Genomic DNA, 17,091 nt, shown 5'->3' on the forward strand with positions numbered 1-17,091 from the left:
ATGGACAAAATTATAGAAAGACAGGGAAAGAAATAGACAGAAAGAGAGGCACAAAGAAAGATGGAAAAGAAGACAGCAAGGATAGGCATGTATAGCATAGAAAGGGCTGGAAAAGAGATACGTGAGAGGGTAAAAGCGTAGGCAAGCCAGGACCAGCTACGTGCCCTCCAGCTCTGCTGTGTCCCAGCATCGCGCGACTTAGTGCAAGCTGCGCAAGCCAAGTGTGGGTGGAGTCTTCATTCCTGGTAGCCATCAATCGCCGCTACCACGCCCATGATTTGTTCACCAACCGTTGCTTGTTTTCAGATTCTTGCGTCATCATGATAGTCTCGCAGTGATATTCCATTTCTTGCTCCGGTTCCGCTTGTTTCTCCTCGTTGTTGCACGGTGATGGCAGCAATGCGTTTTGGCTACTCTGACACTTCAGGACCTTGTGGCGCAGCTTAAACGGCGGGTCCGATTGGCAGATTTCGCACTCCGACCATCAGCTCCCCAGCTACACGGCTTGCAGCAATTCACCGTGCAGACAGGCTCGAGGCAGGTTACCAGATTTTCACTACTCCGCCTGCGGGTTGTCGGCGGGTAGCGACTCCTCTCCTTCCTGCACTGCGGTAAGTCTACACTTCTTCGGCATCTGGTCATCCTCTTCTTGAAAGCTGTGGGTCCGTCTTCTCTTCCTGTCAGAGAGGGTTCGCTGTGTTTTATGACCAGCCACGGCGTGCGCCGCCTGTTTCCTTGCGACAGCGTAACGTCCTGGTGTTCAGAAAAGGCTTGCTTCTTCAATCCTGATGTTTATTATGAAGAGCAGTGCTGCTATCAGGTTCGGCAACGAAACGATTGTGACCACATTTATAAAAAAGCACCGGTGGGAGAAGAGTTGCCGCTAGCCATGTGAGACCAGTCTCGACGATGACAACGCTATAATGCTGGCACTGCGGTCCTCTTTGTTGCCTTCAGCCCGAGCCACTGCTATAGACAGCAGGTCCACTATTCTGTCTTTCCCTTGTGTCACCCACGTGCAAGGCTAGTGCGAGCCCGTCAAGGCTGCAGCAAATTCCTGCTTCAAGAGTTGCAATAGCCTTCCGCTGTGCTGATGTCCTTGACTCGAATGAATGTGGCTATCCATCAGGGAGCACGTTTATTTCTGGGTCATATTTTCCAACTCGCAAGCGGCACTAAAATTTCTGAGGTCGCCGCATGTTAAACAACAACTAGCCAAGACGCGCTTTGGCAGAAATGCTTAGGAACTTCCGAACATTCTGCTGCAACGGTTACCTGCTCACTGCGGTATACAAGAATGTTGGTGCTGACAGTGCTACTGGAGCGGCACATCACACTACAACAGAAACCAATGGTGGACCTTCCTGAAGAAAAGGTGCGGCGACTCTTGTGACTGTCGTCGTTGCGTGGAATCTGAACTGATATTTACTGCCTGTCGGAAGCAAAAAGTACAGATTTACATAAAAAAATGCATCTCGTGGCTTTCACATCCTTCGAGGTTTAGGCAAGCAAGATGTAGCACGCACTAACCCCATCAGACTCAACGTAGCTTATAAAAAAAACTTCAAGTTTCAATACCGACCATAACACAATCTAACGCGCACCGCGTGTCATATCGAGAAAGACCTAAAGCAATTCCTGCGCGATTGTCACTCAGTCATACATTCTGAAGAAAGCGCTTCATTTGCAACGTGGCTCCAGATTGGAGTTGCGGCCCCTGCTCAGGCCCTGGCAGAGTACCACCTGTGCACTATGCAACTAAGGGTAACAATCCTTCATAAGCGATTAATTATTTACTCGTTTGTGTGTACGTGCATGACTGTACGCGCTATTCATATATGTACACGATGACTGCGTGTACCCTTTTTATCAACAGTCACTTAAGAGTTGCAAGCCAGGCGATAAGTTCGACTAACGTATTCGGGACTGCCAATAAAAAATTCAACTGAATGCCTATGATTATTTAGCCTTGTCATCAATCATGGTGATCGCAAGTTCTTTACATGTTGTACATGTTACTGCGTCCGTACACTGCACGTTTTGTTTTTCTTTTTCTTGAGAGAGCGCTATTATCCTCACCTGTCACATTCGCATGTGGCACATGTGGCGGATATTTTTTACCAGATGTTAACCAGACAACGTAAGCGTAAAGCTATGGACGAAACCGGTACAGTAAAGCCAAATATGTGATTTACAGATACACTATCAGCTGTTTTACTCGAACGTCTACTCCTTCCAGGTACATCGCACTGACTTAACCTAACCTAACTGACTGACTTATCCTTAACCTAACTTTGAAACATTGTGCGCTGATTGAAATTTACTTGAGTGCAGGTACGGGCCAAGTTGAAGCCAGTGCAAGAGTTTTGACGCCAAACTGGACTGCCGCCATAGATATCTTCCTGAAGGAATTCGCTGGCGCGCCACCAAGCCGAGAAGACATTTCCAGAGATATGACTACGTCATTTGCATCTATGAAAGCGGCAAGCGCCTACGAGCCAAATGCGAAGTTCAACGGTAATGTACTGCTCATCAAGGCATCGCAGTCAAAAGACATGGCACGACGGCTGCCACCTGACTACGCGTTATCAGAGGTAATAAAAAAAGCCTTATAATCGATACGAAAGCAACATACAGTAGGGCGAGGCGAATAAGGGCCTAAGTTATCCAAAACAAGTGCTTCTTGCTTTAAAAAATGCGCGAACTAACTCTGAAAGACGCAGCAAAGCGAAACCAACAATGAACTTGCATTATGCGACAAAGAAGGCACGTGCAAGTCAGTTGCGTACGAAACAAAAACTGGCGAAGCTACGCGCTAGGGTCGCGAAGGCTGTCCCTCACTTCCCTTTTCCATCTCCTTGATTACCTGTGGTATACATGGCTATGTTATGCTTCACCCTCTCCCCTCCTCCTTTCCCTCTTCCTCACCATCACTTCCCTTTCCTACCGTCCTGCTATACTATACTACACATGGCTATGCTACGCTTTCTTTCTCACTCTTTCTATCTCTCTCTTTCTATTTCGTTCATTCTTTCTTTCTTTCTCTCTTTTTCTCGTTCTCTCGCCTATAGCAACGCAATCAGATGGTTCTCATGAATGCTTAATCTGCTACCGTGCCTGACTCCGGCGTCTGCCTTGGGACCGTGGGTTCAGGGGTTCGGATCCCGCTTCGGCAAGAAATTTCATTTCGTTTTTTTTATTATGGCGAAAGCCTTAAATGCCTCAGCAAACGCGAAAATTGACCGGCGGCGCCGGTGTCCCGCGGCATCGGACACAGCACGAGTGATGCACAAAATCATAATCACGTGATGACGTCACCATATGGCGTCATCATGACGTCACAGAGCGCAATAATATGGGACGTGATTGTGACGTCGCATGATACCGTCATCACATAACATCGTGGCTTGCTCAAAGTTCGGCCTATACGGAGGCCGTACAAAACCAGATGAGGTGCCTTCGATCCTGGAGGACACTGCAAAACCACGCTAGGTGCCCAAAGATTTCGGAGGGTGGCGCGGCAAGATCAATACACGAGTGAGAAGAAAAGGAAGATGGCTTTCGCTTTCGAGTTATAGGTGAATGCACAAGGGACCCTGCGGCTTTTATTTTTATTTCTTCTCCTCGTGCAATCCACCCACCCTATCCTACTCCTTTCTTTCTTCCTCTCCACTTCAAGGAGCAGTGTTTCCGCTTAACGCTCGCCTCCCTCCTCCTTCCCGCCTCACCACTGCTCCTTTTATTAGGCTTCACTCTCCCCTCCCCCGGCTCCAACCCGCATCTCCATCGCTCACCATCACTTTCCTCAGCAATGTCCTCGCTTTCCCTCGCAACTGCGGCACTCGGTAGTGGGGCCTGCCCACTTCCTGTGGCACATAGCCACCCGAGTTTCTGCACGGGATTTGCATACGAACGGTAGTTGAAAGAGGTGCACTATTAAAATTTGAGAACTCTGATCCACTTATCTGAAGCTCCATTCGAACTACTTTGAAAAGGTGAACACTGCTTGCGCAAATTAGCTTAGAGAACGGACAAAACAGACACAGACGGGCGCAAACTTCCAAATGAAGTTATTGTCGAAATGCGATTAAAATATATATATATACATATATATATATTTGTTTTTTTTTAATCGCATTTCGACAATATATATATATATATATATATATATATATATATATATATATATATATATATGTATAAGCATGACAAAACTATAACACCAATGGCACAGGTGCGCAGTGTGTCAGTGCGCATCAGCTAATCTGTCCCCCAGATGCAGTGCTTCTTCCAAGAAGGCCATTTAGAAATATGGTGGTGATTCCCTACTCGCATGGCAGCGCGCACAATCTTAAAAAGATTGGTGCAAAAGCCGGCGTACAGGTGGACATGTCTGCGCCTGAAGAACTCTCCAAACTCTGCATCGCCACAAGCCCATTTATACGTAAAAAGGAAAAATGCGGCGTAAAACACCGAAACAAGCATGTTGACTACGCGAAGGAAGTCGTGTAAAAGTTGCCACTCTCTTGTGGACGACCTTACATTGGGCAAACAAGTCGGTGTCTAAACCACCTCCTGCGTGAGCATGCGAATAGGGTGGAAGGGGGCAGAGATGGAAATTCGGCCATTCATTGCCACGAATGTGGGTACGGACACACTGTGTACCTGTGCCATTGGCGTTCAATTTGTCATACCTATATAATATATATATATATAATATATTATATATATATATATATATATATATATATATATATATATATATATATATATATATATATATATATATATATATATATATATACATATATATATATATATATATAGATATAATATATAATATATATATATATACATATATACTATATATATATAATACATATATATATATATATATATATATAATATATATATTATATATATATATATTATATATATATAATATATAGGTATGACAAAATTGAACGCCAATGGCACAGGTGCACAGTGTGTCAGCGCGCATAAGCTAATAACTCCCCCATAGATAGTGTTCCTTCCAAGAAGGCCATTTCCCTGTATATATAATATATATATTATATATATATATATATATATATATATATATATATATATATATATATATATATATATATTATATATACGAGGGCGGTATATACTTATATAATTATAGTGATTGAGGAAGCAGGTGATTTTCGTGTGTCCGTTAAAAATTAAAAAAGAGCAATATCCGTCAGCGATTCGATTCTTGTTTTTCAAAGGGAAATCACGCAGCGAAATCAAAGAGCGACTGGATGCCGTCTACGGTGAGTCTTCTCCTTCGATGGCAACCGTCAAAAATTGGTTCAACGAGTTTAAACGAGGTCGCACGTCGGGTTTTGTGAGCCTCGCCCAGGGGCCCCGTAACGGCTACCACGGCCTATAACGTGGCAAAAATCCACGACGTCGTATAGGCGGACCGCCGACTGAAGGTGCGCGAGATAGCTGAGACAGTAGGCATCTCAAAAAACCGCGTAGATTATATCCTGCATGATGGGCATGAGAAAGCAGTCGGCGCGATGGGTGCCGCGTTTGCTCACTTCGGACAAAAAGCGCGTCCGTGAGACCACTTCAGAGCAGTGTTTGAAGCTGTTTAAGCGTAATCCGAAGGAGTTCCTGCGTCATTTTGTGACCGTCGACGAAACATGGCTCCACTGGCACACACCAGAGACCAAAGAACAGTCGAAACAGTGGACTGCACCCACAGAACCTGCTCCGAAGAAGGTGAAGACTGTCGCATCGGCCGGAAAGGTGATGGCCACCATTTTCTGGGATTCTCAAGGTGTGATCTTCGTCGACTACCTTGAGAAGGGCCAAATGGTGACAGGACCCTACCACGCCGATTTACTGGGCCGATTCGACGCCGAATTGCGAAAAAACGGCCACATTTAGTGAAAAAAAAAAGGTGCTCTTCCACCATGACAACGCGACAGTTCACGCCTGCGCCGTCGCCACGGCCAAGTTGGTCGAAGTGGGCTACGAAGTGGTGCCCCATCCATCGTATTCTCGGGATTGGGCTCCGAGTGATCTCTTCTTGTTTCCAAACTTGAAAAAGTCACTCGCCGGACAAAAATGTGAGTCGAATGAAGAAGTTATCGCCGCCACAGAAGCCTGCTTTGCAGCTCAGGAGAAAACGTAGTTTTTTGGCGGGATCAAGAAGTTGGAGGATCGCTGGGTCAAGTGTATAGAGCTGAAAGGGGACTATGTCGAGAATTAAATCGACACCAATCCAAAATTTTCGTTTTTCTATTGAAGGCGAAGTACTTATCGGACCGCCCTCGTATATATATACTATCGCGCTCAGTATGAGCTACATCACGCGAGCGCGTGGCCGAGTGCTCTGCAAGGTTGTACAGTGGCGCCTACCATGACATATTTTCGAGTTATTGGGAGAGAGTTTGGCTGTTCCTGCGAGCGCGCATCACCTCCACTTGCTTTCACCCTCGCCCTCGTTTAGCCCTGCGGTTATATCAGCGTCGAAAATGATAACTTCGAGGATGCAAGCAAGCAAGTGGGGGCGATGCGCGCTCGCGCGAGCAGCCAAACTCTCTCCCGATAACTCGAAAATATGCCGTCATCGGCGCCACTGTAGAACCTTGCAGAGCGCTCGGCCACGCGCTCGCGTGGTGTAGCTCATACTGAGCGCGATAGTACATATGCCACATTTCGATAATAAATTCGATTGGAAGTTTGCCCAAGACGTGTTGATCATGGAGTACCAACTAGCTCGAACCCACACCTTGCTAAGATATTTTGAAAATTGTCGTGGGTGCTGACTTTGCTCAGTACATCGTAACTTTAACGGAGTAAAACAGGCATTTGTACCAATTCACCCAACAATCCATTCTTGTGACGTTGGCTAATCCATACGTGACGTTGGCTAATGAGCACGATGCGACGCACAGGAGCTTCTATTCTGTAGGCTTCGTACGGGCAATTTTTCTTGCTTTTGTTAAACTAATATTTTCGTTTCCTCACCCGTTTGCTACATTCAGTGCTGTGACGGAGAGGTGGACATCAGAGTGGTGGACGGCTCACACGAAAGCTTCATTGTGGGGGCAGGAGCTCCGCAATGCGCGTCGATCATCACCGAGCATGTTCATCGCATCGTGGGGCTTGCATCATACGCAACGGACCACGCTGAGTGTGCACGACAGGATGCAACAAAGACGTAAACACGGCTATATCCCACCACATTATCTTTCGGTGCACTCAGCCTTCGTGATCAATGATAAGATAAAAATTGCCACTAAAATATTGTTTCAGTGAAACATAATAAAATTGTTCGTGCATGAAATCCGTCTATGTTCTCCTATTTTAGACTCATCGCACAGTAAGTAAAAAAATCGCACATTTCATTTATTGTTTCTTTTTTAACAGCAAAGCCGTTTAAGCTATCGGTAACTTGCACTCCGTGATGCAGAACTCCCCAGGTACGTATGCACCACAGGAATTGGGGTAGCCCCACTACTGAGTACAACAGGTGCGAGCGTTAAACGAAAAAAACTGCTCGGTGAAGTTGAGCAGGCGAATCACGTGAAAGAGAGAAAAAGAGTGAGAAATAAATAGAAAAAAACAGGTACAAATACGACACAAGAAAGAGCCAGAAAGAGAAACAAAGAGAAGAAAGAAAAAAATAAAGAAAAGCAATGAAGGAGCTGCGCACTTCCTTCAGGCTTGGCACCACAAGTGCGCAGCTGCCCTAATTTTTCGAAGGCATGCGTAGCGGTCACGAACTTGAGTGTTGTGTCATTGAGGCTATAAATCGGAGATTCACAACCCCTTTCCAGCGCAGGCGTGATAGCTATTGAATATAAATAAAAGAACAACAACCAACCGGGCAGCGTTAGTCAGTACAGAAATTCTGTTGATATATATATATATATATATATATATATATATGATTATTAATGATGATATTGTTACGAATATATTTAACTTATTTTCAGTATGGAATAGTCCAGCAGTCAAGATGGCGGTTGTGTATTTTCAGAACACCGACACGTCGTCTGCCTCTTCTTCGCACACCTCACCACAGTCATAGCTGCAACCCCGCTACATCGACCTCCGGCGGCGAAAGCGCCGACTCGGCGCTTGTTAGCAGGTGGTCGGCGAAAGGTACGGCTTCAGGCGAGCGACGTGGACGACGTTGGAAGACGTAGAGGGCGCCCTATGGTCCAAAGGGGCGATGTCATAGGCAACCTCAGTCACCTGGCGTAGCACACGGTAAGGACCGGAGTACATGGGCAGAAGTTTTTCGGCCAGGCCAACATGCCGAGACGGCGGACGGCGGCCAGAAAAAGCGTCAGCGGACACGGTCGTACGTTCTGGCAACACCAAGATGGCCGGCCGTTGGTACATCATGCAGTTGCTGAAGTACGGTCGAGCGGAGATGAGTGGGTACTACAACTAGTAGTTCCTGTCCACTGGGCGCGTGTTCCGGCGGTATGAAATGCCGTCCATGATGACGAACATGCGAAGCGAACTGTCCGTCGAGTCAGTATTCAGGCGGGTGATTAGATCTCATAGGGACGCGTAACGCTGTTGCTAGTCACCGATGTTGCCGAAAGCGGAGAGCGAGGAAATACAGATGGACGTGTCATCCGTTACGTGGTCTGGATCGTCGACGGGGTGCCGAGAAAGGCAGTCGGCGTCTTGGTGTAGACGGCCGGACTTGTAGACCACTGTGTACGTGAATTCCTGGAGGCGCAGAGCGCAACGAGCTAGGCGCCCTGTTGGATCTTTGAGTCCTGAAAGCCAGCATAGAGCGTGGTGGTCTGTGGTAACGGTGAAAGATCGACCATATAAATAGGGGCGGAATTTACCAACGGCCCATACAAGCGCCAGGCACTCGCGCTCTGTAATAGAGTAATTGCGTTCGGCAGGAGAAAGGAGCCGGCTGGCGTACGCAAGAACTCTATCATGACCGGATTGACGCTGGGCTAGCGCAGCGCCAATGCCGTAACCACTAGCGTCGGTGCGGACCTCAGTTGGAGCGGGCGCGTCGAAGTGGGCGAGGATCGGCGGTGTGGTGAGCAGCGTAATGAGGCGGGAAAAAGCACTGGCTTGGTGAGGACCCCACCAAAATGGCACATCTTTCTTGAGAAGGTCAGTGAGGGGGCGGGCAATATATGCGAAGTTTCTGACGAATCGTCGGAAATATGAGCATAGGCCCACAAAACTTCGAACGTCTTTGGCACAAGTTCGTACGGGAAAATCGAGGAGAGCGCGAACTTTGTAGGGATCGGGTCGGATGCCAGAGGAGTCGACGAGATGCCCTAGAATAGCAACTTGGCGATGGCCAAAGTGGCACTTCGATTAATTAAGTTGTAGCCCAGCCGCACGAAACACGGAAAGAATAGACGAAAGTCGGTCGAGGTGAGACTCAAAGGTGGGAGCAAGTACAATGACGTCGTCCAGGTAACAAAGGCAGATAGACCATTTAAAGCTGCGCAAAAGCGTGTCCGTCATCCGCTCGAACGTGGCCGGCGCATTGCACAAACCGAACGGCATGACTCTGAATTGGTAGAGACCGTCAGGCGTTACAAAGGCGGTCTTCTCACGGTCGAGGTCGTCTACGGCGATTTGCCAGTAACCAGAGCGTAGGTCTATCGAAGAAAAATAGGTAGCACCATGAAGGCAGTCCAAGGCGTCATCGATACGAGGAAGCGGGTAGACATCCTTTTTGGTGATCTTGTTTAAATGCCGATAATCCACGCAGAAACGCCAGGTCTTGTCTTTCTTTTTAACTAAGACTACAGGGGAAGCCCACGGACTCGGAGAAGGCTCAATAATGCCTTTTGTGAGCATCTTGTCGAGCTCCTGTTGAATAACTTGGCGCTCTGATGGTGAAACTCGGTAAGGACGCCTGTGAATTGGAGCTGCATCACCGGTATCTATGCGGTGCTTGACACTCGAGGTTTCACCTAAGGGCTTACCGTCAAAGTCAAATATGTCAGAGTAGGTCATAAGGAGATCACTGAGGTCTTTAACTTGAGAGGGAAAAAGGTCTAAGGAAATCATCTTGGTTATGTTGTTGTGCAGTGTAGAAGAGGTGACTGCGTCGGCTCTATGCGGGTTTGGAGAGACGACAGCGGGCAGTTCGGGTGACACCGATGAGATCTGGCACTCGTACGACGGTGACAGAGTAGCGAGAGCAATGCCTTGTCGTAGGACTTGAGGGCTTAATCCGAAGTTCAGAAGAGGAAGGCACGTGTTGTTCGCTGTAATAGTTACAACTGTGTACGGAGAGGAGACGTTGCGGGCCAGTAGAACACTGGGAGAGGGAGAGACCACATAATCCCCATCCGGTACACTGGGATATGGTTCAACAGCGACACAAGCTAGGGCTTGTGGTGGCAGACGAACAGCCTCAGCACACGAAAGTTTCGTCTGAACCACCTCCGCCACGTCGGCAGACGCAGGCAAGTGAAGTTGTACAACACCGGCCGAGCAGTCAATGACAGCAGAGTGGTCAGACAAGAAATCGAGTCCGAGGATGACATCATGAGGACAATGAGCGAGAACATGAAACAGAACGGATGTCTGGCGGTCGGAGAACCTCACACGTGCCGTGCACATTCCGAGTACAGCCGGAGTTCCTCCACTAGCGACACGTACAAATAGGGACTCGGGTGGCGTAAGGACCTTATTAATCGTGCACGGAGATCAGAGCTCATAATAGAAATATGTGCGCCGGTATCAATGAGGGCAGTAACAGGCAGGCCATCCACGTCCACAGCAAGCAGGTTCTGGTCCGTAGTGAGGGTCAGCAGAGGGTCTTCAGGTCGGGGGTCGAATGTAGCAATATAAAGGAACCTTCAGCTGCCAGGGTTCGTCAAAGGAGCCACGGGTTTCATAATGTTATTGGAGTTATTATCTCGCACATTCTTACGTATGCCTATAGGGCTAGATTTTCAGTCAGTAATTCTACATATTACCATTTTTTCGCTTTACGGACCCGCTTTTGAAATCAACCAGGAATTATACGGCAATAACGGTTGAAGTTCACGGTGCAATTTGCCCGAAGCAGCTGTAGAGGACAGCCGTTGCAAATGAAAGCTTGGAGGAGGCTTGTTATCGATGGCGGCGTGGAAGGTGCCTGCCAGCCAATAACTGATGTGGCTCTTAACGCATTTATAAAGCAGCTGCTCCAGGCTGAGAGGTCCGGGATCTACAACTAAAATGATGTTGGCCATGCATACAATGCATTTTTAGATATATTTAAAATGTTTACTCAGTTCACTTTCCTGTTAAAATACGCAAAAGAAATAGGAAAATTATGAAACCATAGGGGACGCACGAGCTCTACAAACGAATGGGAACAAATGACAGGTTCTATAGACAATTTCTTAAAACTCGCAATCTTGTTTACCTCAAGAATTAAAAAAAAAATATTCGAATAAACTAACGAAGAACCTGCGCATCTCACGAAAAGAATACTTCTCGTTTTTCATGGATATGAAAAACGCGCCAAGCGAGCTGCTTTGGGACAAATTAAACGCGCTACTACATCGTGGTCATAATCGTAACAGCATTAACAGCTTACAATCTAAGGAATAGACTTGCGTGAGGTGGAACTGGCTGATGCTTTCAATAATACTTTTACAAACATTTGTACTTTAGGTAGACCCACAAATGCATGCCAATATGTCAACATGAGGAATAATAAAAGTTCATTTCTGCAGCTAGTCACAATGCAGGAAAAGATTTCGACAATCACAAATTTGAAAAACAGCAGCAGTACAGATATCGACGAAATCCAAATAAAACACGTGAAATTTGTAGCAGACCTAATCGCACCAGTTCTTGCAAACATATTAATTACGTGTTTAACAACATCAACATTTTCAATAAAAATGCAAATAGCCAATTTAGCAGTGCTTTTCAAAACGTGGAATCGAAATGAATTAGGCAATTACCGCCCTGTATCCATAATAGCCATTTTTTTCAAAACCTTTTTAAAAAATAATTCATTGTAGGATCTCCAATTTTGTCGAGACCTGCAATATATTAGAAGCACATCAATTTAGGTTCCGGAAGCACAGATCAACAGAATCAGCTTTGCTCCACCAGAAAGAGTATATTTTAAGGAAATTTGAACGCAAGAAAATAGTAATTGGTTTATTTGTTGATTTTTCCAAGGCTTTTGACTCCGTAGATCATGAAGTCTTGTTAGCTAAGTTGCATATTTATGGTATGCGTGGTTGTGGTTTAAATTTACTGCGGTCATACTTGTCCCACCGGCGACAAGTTGTTCAAATAAATAACTCACGATCACAAGTTCTGCCACTCTATTGCGGTGTTCCACAGGGCAGCATTTTCGGGCCTTTGCTGTTTAACATTTGCATAACTGACATCTTTAACAATAATAATAATGCCATGTTTATCATATATGCAGACGACACAACCATATTTTTCTCTGGCAAATGACATTGACTGCCTTATCTCTAATTGTAATAACACATTAGTTCAGTTGCAACAGCGGTCATCGTTCAACTCAATGAAGATGAACTCAATGAAGAAACAAAGGCGGTTACATTACGAGCCAAAAATAGGCCTGTCCCTCCTCATGCAGATATAGTTCTTAATTCTCTTCCATTTGATATTGTTGACCACTTTAAGTGCCTTGGCGTTGTATTTAGTGCTCGCATGTTTTGGGAATCTCATGTAAATTTGGTACTAACAAAACTCCTTCTAAGAAAACTAGCTCGAATAACTGCTATAGTCGGTCGACTCAGATATATTCTCTCACCAAAGCATAAAATGTTAGCTTACAATCTCTCTTTTATTTACATGTTAACTATTGCCAACTTGTCTGTGGTACAACTACATTTCCTAATCTGCAAAAACTTTTCGTTATGGAGAAACAATATTTACGTAATATTTACAATGCTGAGTATACTGCAGCAACCACAGGCTTCTTCCATAAAACCAGTATTATTACAGCCCATAAACTATGCTCTTATCGGTTGAGTTTTAGATTTAAACATGAAGCGAGAATTATTATACATAATTTAGATACCCTAGCTGGAAACAAATGAGAATTGCTATAAAACAACACACAGAGAGCATTGGAATATTGTCACACCCCTTCGAATACTGGCACAGGGCTTCTGTGTTATTCTTTAGCCTCATCGGTAAACCATATTCAGTAAATTATTTTGATTTGTTTGGTTGTTCCTCAACAAAACTTAGATCGTTGTTTGTAGAAGAAAATTAATTTTGTTTATCCTGGCGTTGGATTTTTAGAGGTGAGCAGCTTATGGTCGAACTTACCTTCATCCCTCACTCCGCCGTCCACGCTAGTATGCCTCCTGCGCCGGCGCCAGGCACTGCTGTGGCGCATGCGCCACCACCGGCGCTGCGTATGCGCAGGAGGCGGTACTAGCGTGGACGGCGGAGTGAGCGAGAGAAGTAGGGTGCCTGGCTGTGCGTGGCTCCGTTCCCGTGCGCCGGTTTCGCTCGAGGTTTTTCTGATGCTCAACTGTCGCTGCTTTAGGCGCTGCGGTAGCTCAACGGTATAAAATTGCCTGCGCACGCTCCACTCCGCAGATTCTCTCCAGTGACATGATGAACAACAGCGCCACAGGCAACGCCAACGCCAATGCAAATGCGAATGCAAAGGCTGCAGAGGATGAGAAGAGGGCTCGAGCTGCTGCCGCGAAACGGCAGCGGCGGCAAGCCGATCCCGAACTCTGGGCTAGAGAAGCAGAAGCGTGCCAGAAACGCCGGCAAGAAGCTAATGGTGGAAACGCCATGACGAACGATTCGAATGCGCGAAGGGAAACTCTAACAGAAACTCGTACGGAACTCCGTGTCGTCCCCTCGACTGCTTCGCATGCTACTCATGGTTCCCTCACGGGGACATGTGCTGGATTTTTTTTATGTTTTATTTCAGGCCGCTGTGTATTCATTTTATTCTGCACTAATCATGTTTTCACTTGTTAATGGACTGTTTTTCTTTGCTATTTGGCCGCACGCCACACAATACGGCCTGCGTACTTGCCAAGCCGCCTATAGGCAGCTTTTAGTAGCGTTAGCTACACTGGCCTAGCCGAGCCGGTTTCGCGTGGATCCTCAAGAGCCGTGCTGCGCTTGCGCAAGGATCACTCGTGTCACGCACCGGAGCCGGCACCTCCCGCGCACTCAGCCACCACCGGTATGCGCTGTCCAGAGGGATGACGTCGTAGCCTTGGCAGACGTATTGGAGCCGGCGCGCACGCAGCTATTCGCCTTCGCTGTGCAGTCGCCGTCTGACACTGCGCTGGAGCCGCCTGATAGCGCCTCTCACTGGCGTTTGCCAGTGTGCTATAGCCATGCATTAGAATAGCGCACATGCTGCTCAACAGCGCAGAAGAGCACAGAAGCTTAACTCATCGCATCGCGAAGTAGTTGCCTGGCAAAATATACATGTGCCATATAATACGTACACCGTGTGTGTCTCATTGGAGCAGCAGTAAGCATGATATTCAAGTTAATCCTAGGCAATCAGGAAAGCTAAGAATAATTAGCTGAACCTTTGCTAACGCAACGTTATCCTGGCATAGCCGAGCTAAGCCACTGCATTTTATTGCGATAGCAATTATATGGAGAGTTTCGGCTGGTTTTTGTCCGTCCCCGTCGCCGCCGTCATGCACCGTATATGTACAAGTATGTATGTATACAGGGTGTCCCAGCTATCACGCAGCACAAAAAAAAATTACGGGTGAATGATGAAGAGCTTGGGCGAAGCTCCTGAAGCAATCATGGTCTCGGTATCGGCTTCTCGTTGAGCCCGTTTCGCAGCGGCGTCGTTGGCGCGCACGGTCTCGGGATCCAGCTGGCTGCCGCCAAGCGAGCGCCCGCCGCTGCGCATCGTTCATTCTCCACCAACGATCCGACACGCACGGCGACGATCCTGGAGAATGAGAGAGGCGCTCGCTCCCCGCGCATGCCCGCGAAGCCCGCGCTGCAGCCAATCGGAGAGCAGCGGCACTTCTAGCGCCATCTGGTGTCGATTCACACAAGCGCCATATTGCATACAATTCTATTGGACCAACGCCATCTAGGAAATGAGACGACAAATCGTGATGACGACACGGATTCTGCACAGCGGCATCTAGAATATCGGCCCTGAACTGCAGTTTGTATGTACTTCTATGAGACAGCGCCATCTGCCGTTTACGCTGGACAGAGATACTGCCGTTGACGCCGGACAATGGAGACGTGACAAGGTTAGACTAAGAGGAGCTACGCCCCTAAAAGGGGAACGGCGTTACGCGAAGCGCACCTTCTGCATATTGTTCCTAGTACACTGGAGTAGCCAATGCTATTTTTTTTGTTAATGAGGTTTAATTAATTAGTCATAACTACATTTGTAACTCGACAAGTACTCACCTAATCGTCAAAATGTCAATGATGCGTATGTAGGCATGTTCAAAGGACATCTAACTGCGCAATTTTTAACAACGTACTAATTACGTGCTCATTTTTTCTGGCTGATAAAGAAAGCCCGCGAAATATGAAAAAATCACAGCATATCCATGGAGTGAATTATGATGAGTGGGCGAAGCTGCGGAGGTTCATCGGTAAACCATGAATCTTCCGTGAATTCTGCCCAGTACATCATCACCGACGTGAGATCGGGCGCGTTTATACTGAAGGTTCGATGAGTGTTATGACTTGCAGCTCACTTTAATTTTACATGTACGCTGTGAATTTTCATTGTTTAATCACGCAAAGGAGAAATCGCACACACGCACTACCTTGGAGGTCAAAATCCAGTGCCTATATATACGGGGTGGTCAGTGAACGGTTGTGCAGCGCGAGCGGTCGATTTTTTCAATCAGCGACGCTGCCTCGCGACGCTGCCTGCGTCGGCGCCGCAGCGCCGCGAGGCAAGATGGGGGGGGGGGGGGGACCGTAGGAGGACCATGAGACGATGCGAAGCCGGAGCACTTCCACGATCGCGTTCCGTTGGCGTTCGTTGGGCATGCTACCGACCTCGCGTCGTGGAACGCGAAGAGGGACGCTACGCGCGTCGTATCTTCCATCTAGCCTGGCCGTTAATTTTCACAGGGCGAGCGGGGAACGCGGTCGACAGGCGGGCGAGAGGGGGGCAGCGTAGGAGAGGAGAGAAAGGGGAGGGGACGCGCATGCGCTCGAGCTCATCGCGGCGGCGAAGCCACTGCACCCAATGCCACCTAGAAGAGCGGTGCGGAGCCGGCGCGCGCTCGCGCAAACCGTGGTGAGGAGGCGGAGCGCGCGCAGTCACGTGGGGTGTGACGTCGCTGCGCCGTTGCTACAGACGCTCCTCTCCTTTCCTCGCGCCGTTGCTATGGGACGGCGGATTCAGGGTCGCTTATAAAGTGCATTCGCACTTAAAATAACACATGACTACGCTCCCACCCGCAAAGGAAACCAGCGCCCTCAGATAAGCTTACTGCAAACAACCGCTTTGCCTGTTGTCCGTTGCGAGAGACAGCGTTCCGCATTTTGGCAAGGGTACACGTCGGGCGCCAACGATATGCGTGCAATTTCGCTGCGATTCATTCTGTTCGATAGTCCGCCACAATCGTTATCCATATCTCACGGCCGACTGTTCTCACTGGTAACGCGGCAGGTGTTCTGATTACGGCCTGACTCTGTAAGATCAAGCGGTGCGTTTCTTAGGCCGGGGAGTGGCAGATAGGGAGATGCATTTTGTTTTCTTTCTGCATTATTTCCTTGATACTGTCTATCTCATGGGAGCCTGTCTGAGGGCGCAGGTTCCCGACGCACGCAACAGTCTAGTCACGTGTCCCTTTTCATATTTCGCGGGCTTTCTTGATACCGGAAAAAATGAGCGCGCAATTAGCACGTTGCTGAAAATAGTGCAGTTAGATGCCATTTCAACATGCCCACACACGCCTCATTGACATTTTGACAATTAGGTGAGTACTTGTCGAGTTACAAATATAATTATGACTGATTAATCAAACCTTCTTAAAGAAAAAAAGTAGTAGTGGCTACTCCAGTGTGTTAGGAACGATATGCAGTAGGTTTGCTTCGCGTAACGCCGTTCCTCTTTTTTTA

Source organism: Rhipicephalus sanguineus, chromosome 4, assembly GCF_013339695.2.
Source record: "Rhipicephalus sanguineus isolate Rsan-2018 chromosome 4, BIME_Rsan_1.4, whole genome shotgun sequence".
Lineage (NCBI taxonomy): Eukaryota > Metazoa > Arthropoda > Arachnida > Ixodida > Ixodidae > Rhipicephalus > Rhipicephalus sanguineus.